This window comes from Solanum lycopersicum, chromosome 7 (assembly GCF_036512215.1).
Source record: "Solanum lycopersicum chromosome 7, SLM_r2.1".
NCBI classification, from domain to species: Eukaryota; Viridiplantae; Streptophyta; class Magnoliopsida; order Solanales; family Solanaceae; genus Solanum; species Solanum lycopersicum.
In genome coordinates, this window is record NC_090806.1 from 59,158,550 (window position 1) to 59,164,940 (window position 6,391).

At 29.1% G+C, this 6,391-nt stretch overlaps 1 long non-coding RNA gene across 1 annotated transcript; it reads left to right on the plus strand.

The window, feature by feature from the left end:
• The first annotated feature begins 2,083 nt into the window (after nt 1-2,083).
• LOC138337129 (uncharacterized) lies at nt 2,084-4,340 on the plus strand. Its single transcript, XR_011210555.1, has 3 exons — nt 2,084-2,310; nt 2,795-3,660; nt 3,752-4,340. It is a non-coding gene; the product is annotated as an uncharacterized lncRNA (long non-coding RNA).
• Nucleotides 4,341-6,391: the final 2,051 nt, after the last annotated feature.

Sequence of the window (6,391 nt, forward strand, 5' to 3'; positions counted from 1 at the left end):
ATAAATGTATACCAGTTTATCATAAATACGAATAAATGTATACAATACAAATGTAAAATTAGAAAGATATTAATGCAAACAAATGTGTACAAATTTGTAAATGAATATGAACGAATGTATCCAATGTATAAATGTATACCTATATAAAATTTGAAAGATATTACTAAAAATAAATGTAAATGTATACCAATTTATTATGAATATGAACAAATGTATCCAATACAAATATATGTCAATCTGTTACATGAATATCGATGAATGAATACTAATGCAAACAAATGTATACAAATTTGTTAAGTGAATATGAATTGATTTCAAAGAACAAATAATTGGCAGGTAATGAACTCATACGAATACCTTGAAATAAGAATAATCATGATCAAAATATTATTTGTTAATTTAAGAAAAAGATATAATTCTAAACTATATTTTGCTAGTCTTAAGTGGAAATGGTTGAAGATAGAACAGAGGTGATATTAATTTTTATTTTTTTAAAAAATACAAAATAATTTGAAAGAAGAGAGTTTTAAATAATCTTTTGATAGTTTTAAGGAGAGATAGTTGGAAGTTAGAAGAGAGATGAAATTAATTTTCTTTTATTACTTCAAAAAATACATAATAATTTGAAAGGAGAAACAATTAATAATAATTTTTGTTAGTTTTAAGGAGTAATGGTTGGAAGTTAGGAGAGAGATGATATTAAAAATCTTTTATTATTTAAAAATAAATAAAAAATATCGATAAGTTACTTTTAGGATAATATGTGCCAATTTTTTAACTGTTTATTAATTTCTAATTAATATTGGGCTATATGTTGTCAATTGTATGTAACACTTGTCTATTTGTGTCAATTTCTCCTCATAATTATGGACACGACTTAAATTAAAACTTCTAATGGGTTGCCAATATTAATGAGCTTTTCCCTTCATATTGGAAAAAAATAGGAAATTAGTCAAACTCCCTAACATAATTATTAAAAACATCTATACTTTAAAATAATTAGTGAAATTGTCAATATGTCAATATTTTATCAAATAAAATGTATCTAATATAATTATTTTTCTTTTCTTTTATTTCTCAAATCAGGCCCCACATTCCACTAATTTTTACTCCACAATATATGTGAAAAAGAAGAAAAAAACTCTCAGGGATCGTTTGGTTACTGGATAAGGATTTAGTTATTCATGTATTAAATGTTGCATAAGCTTTACCATGTTTGGTAGCATTTTTTTGTTAAAGTATAAAATTAACATACATAATACTATATTTGGTTATAAAATTAGAAAATCACATAACTAATACATGTTTAAGTAATGAGTCAATCTATGTATTATTTTATGCAAGGTGAAAGATGGAATAAGTTATACCTGAATAACTAATACTTGAATAAAAATATGTATTGACAATTTTACCCTTCACTCTCAATCAATATACACCACATGTTTTTAGATAAACATTCCCATCCTTTATCCATATGTAGATCTAGAATAATGGTTCTTCATCTTCCAGGCAAGTAGATTGAAAAACTTTCAGGGCGTGTTTGGTATGAAGGAAAATGTTTTCCATGGAAAATGTTTTCCTAGAAAATATTTTCCTAACATTTTCCTGGAAAATAAGTAGATTTTGGATTTATTTTTTCATGTTTGGTTGGTGAGTAGAAAATATTTTTCGAAAATGATTTTGTGTTTAATTTATGTAAGAAAAATATTTTTGAGGAACATCTTTTATTTTTACTAGAGTAGAAAATAATTTATAAAATTGAAAATTATTTTTTTAAAATTATTTTTTTTTGGGTGTGGTGGGGTTGGGGGTGGGTGGGTGGGTGGTAGGGTAGTGGGGATGGGGGCCGGGAAGGAGGTGGGAGTGAGAAAATACAAATTTGATGTTGATGGTATTTTTAAAAGCAAAATTAATTTTTTGGGGAGTGGGGGGGCTGATATGGGTGGGTAGGGGGGGGGAGGTAGGAGCTTAAAAATAAAAGTTTGAAGTTGAAAATATTTTTAAAAAGTAAAATTAATTTTTTGGGGAGGGGGTTGGGGGGGAGGGTGGTCAGGGATCGGGTGAAAAAATAAAATTTTGAAATTGAAAATATTTTTTTTAAATTGATGTTTTTTCCAAAAAAAATAATAATTTGAAATTGGAGGAGAGCTTTGGAAAATGTTTTCCTTAATTTTTTAAGGGAAGTCATTTTCCTTAATTTTGAGGAAAATGAGTTGATTTGGAAAACATTTTCCAGAACTTTTGTCCCAACCAAACATGAGAAAATTAGAAAACATAAACACACTCTCAATCTGACGTTCTTTCTTTGAGGTTAGAAGTTCTCAAACTCAAAATTTGGCTGTTTTTTTTTATTTCTTCTTCTTCTCCTCCAATTTTCTCTTTTGTGTTTTTCCTCTTGTTAATCCGATGAGATGAATGAAATTGTAGATCTTCTCAATATTTTCTAGTTAAGTTGATGTTTGAGTACACCTAAATTTGATGTGAGTTTTGTTTTGTTTGTTCAAATATTGTGATTTATGAACAAATGGGTTCATTAAATTTAGTTGTTTTAGCTTCTAAAATTGCAAAAGATAAATATGTATTTGAGTTTGACAAAATAGTATTAGTATTCTAGCTATAGAAGCCAAACAAAAATAAACATTTTACCCTATTTTCATGATAATTTTCATTTTCTTTTTTCAATAAAATTGAACATTTTAGTTCCTATTATACTTAGTTAAGTAACATGATTGATATTTTTTTTCTTTTGGGATTCAATTTGATCATGATGTTGTGATTTTTAATTGGAAAATAGGTGTAAATGGATTCTCAGCAATTGTGCGATGTTGAATTCTTTATGATTCTCGAGGAGATTGTGGTGCATTCCTATATTGTCCTTATCTGCTTGTTTATGGCTATTTACAACATGTTATTAAGAAACAATCTAGAAATAGGCGAGGTATTTGATATTGTATGAGTGCTAGAATTCCAAAAATCTTGCCTCATCTGAATGTTCTCATTCGTGACAATGATATTAAATGTATTGACAAGATTAAGATGGATAGAAACGCCTTTCACATATTAGCCTCCTTAGCCAAGAATATTAGAGGTTTGACTGATAGTAAAAATATGTCAAGTACTGAAAAGTTAGCAATGTTTTTAAATATTTTGGCTCATCATGAAAAAAACATGTCTATCAAAGTTGATTATATTAGTTGGGGTGGAGTGAAAGTCGAGCCTTTAATGAATGTCTAAGAGCTATTCTTAAACTAACTCCAGTGTTACTTGTTAAACCTAATCCGGTGCTCAAAGATGATAGTGATGATCGATGGAAATGGTTTAAGGTAGGTAAATTTCAATCTAACATTTGAATTACTACAATAAACTTGAAATATTATGGTGAAAGTATTTTTTTTAATAGTCATTTAGTATTTATAGTTGAATTTATCTTATAGAGTTGTCTTGGTGCATTGTATGGTACTTACATTTCCATTAGAGTTGAAAAAATATATAAACCAAGATACAAAACACGAAAAGGAGATATAGCAACTAATGTCTTGGGGGTTTATGATAGAAATCTCAACTTTATTTATGTATTACCTGGTTGGGAGGGATCAACCGCTGATGGTCGCGTACTGCGAGATGCTGTTGTACGAAGAAATGGGTTGAAAGTACCTCATGGTATGTTAAATATAGGCAGACCCTTGTTTATTTCTACTACATCAAAATAGAATAATATTTAAAGTGATTATATTATTGTTTACGTTTTTAGGCAATTACTATTTGTGCGATGGAGGATATACAAATGGAAATGATTTTTTGTCTCCCTACCGAGGATATAGATATTGACTAAAGGATTGACAGGGTGACAATCCAGCACCTCGATGTCGATAAGAGCTCTTTAATATGAAGCATGCTAGGGCACGTAATGTTATTGAAAGAGCATTTGGACTATTAAACGGACGTTGGGGAATTCTTAGAAGTGCTTCGTGGTACTCAGTTAAGGTTCACAATAGAATTATTAGTGCATGTTGTTTGATACACAATTTCATTCGATGAGAGATGGAAGCTAACCCGTTAGATGTGGAAATGGATTTCACATGGAGAATCAACATGAACAGGAAAATATTAATGCAATTGAAACATTTGATGAGTGGACCACATGGAGGGATGAACTAGCTCAGTCTATGTGGAATGAACGATTGGGAAATCAACATTTATAATTTTAAACTATGTGTTTACTTTTGGTGTGGTTATGCACTTTTGCTTTTGATTTTCCATTCACTGTAAAATGTAATACCTTCTATTATTTTGTGAAAACGAATGGTCAATCTTTTGTATGTCTCACATTGTTATTTGTACAAACAAACACTGAATCTCAATGTATATCTATTATTTTATAATATAAGTAATGAAATTCTCTTTATCTCTTCACATTATCTCTTTCCCAGACTAATGAAGTTGTATTACAATTAATTTTATTATGATTGAGATAATTTACTTGTAAGTTGTAACTTAGTACTACTTGTGATTTCATTTATAATTTTACGGATTGAAATGGCTAGTTTTACTGCTCCAACATCCAACATGTCCAGAAAGAGGTACTACTAAACAAAGGCCAAAAAAAGACCTAGAAAAGAGACCTCACGAGGTCTCTTTTCGGGAAAAAGAAACCGAAAAAGAGACCTCAATGCTATGTCAGTAAAATGCAGGTCACTTTTTTACAGACACCTCATGAGGTCGCCAAACGGAGACCTCACGAGGTCACCAACAAATTATCTGATTTTTTACAAAAAAGAGACCTCATGAGGTCACTATTGTATTATTTAATTTAATTTTATATTTATTATATAGAGACCTCATGAGGTCACAATTTTATTATATTAGTTAATTTTATATTTTAATAAAGAGACCTCATTAGGTTGCTAAGATATTATTTAATTTAATTTTATATTATTTTAAAGTAGAGACCTCATGAGGTCTCTTTTCTGCATTTATTTTTGGAGACCTCGTGAGGTCTCCATAATGAAATTTATGGAAAATATAATGCAGAAAAGAGACCTCATGAGGTCTCTTTTCTGCATTTATAAAATATAAAATGTTAATTAGAGACCTGATGAGGTCTCTATTATGAAATAGTTGAAAAATTAATACAAAAGGGAGACCTCATGAGGTCTCTTTTCTGCATTTATAAAATAGAAAATGGTAAATAGAGACCTCATGAGGTCTCTATTATGAAATATCTGGAAAAATTAATGCAAAAAAGAGACCTCATGAGGTCTCTATTATGAAATATCTGGAAAATTAATGCAAAAAAGAGACCTCATGAGGTTTCTTTTTTTGGAAAAAAACTGGCAGAAAATTATTATTTCTACGGCTTCTCATCACCTGTCATTTTAATTCAGTACCCAAATCAAAATCAAAGAGCTTCAAAAACTCAATTGAAGCAATACATTTACTAAATATTCTCTTATCAACTCAATTGCAACTCACTTCAACATAATTATATATTAAACAAAAACCATGATATCCATAAGTTATATAATACATTTCAACGTCATCATGTATTCACAAAACAAATAATTCCCATCACAAAATTATAAAGTTAACAAAATGATCCATAAGTTAACTATCACAAGTCTAAACTTCACTAATGTGGTAGTGTGTTTGCCACATAATCATCACTTTCTTCATCACTACTAGTCTCATGGGTCATATTTCTTTGTTGACCATACATTGGATATTGAGTAGGTTGAGATTGAGGAGGTCGAGATTGAGGAGCATCTTGAACCATGTCATCAATTCTATAATTTTGTGCATTAGAATTCACATTGCTACTACTTTCACCAGGAACATAATGTTGGAATACATCAAAGTTATTATCAATTTCTCCATGACTAGTCCACACGGTGTATTCTTTTTTAAACCCATTTCGATAGATATGAAGCTCAACAGCATCTGGTTTTTCATAATTCAAACATTGACATTTATTACAAGGACACTTAATCATACCACTACGTTGAAAAGGATCTAATGTCTTTACATACTCCACAAAACCAATGACACCTTTTACAAATTCAGGTCTTAGCCCCATTCGACCAAAATTAGTCATATTATACATCCAACTACGATCCATCTACATAAGAATCATAAATTAAATTTGTCAAGCACTACATTATGTAATAATTTACTGAAAACAAATTTTAACAAGTTTAACTTACCAAATAACTTAACAAATTTCTAAATTTAATTAGTTTAGTTTTACCTTAATACTAACACAATAGTTACAAATTTAACTTATTAACCAACTTAACAAATTTCTAAGTCTAATTAGTCTAGTTTTAACTAAATTCTAATACTATAGTAACAAGTTTAACTTATTAACTAACTTAACAAATTTCTAAGTTTAATT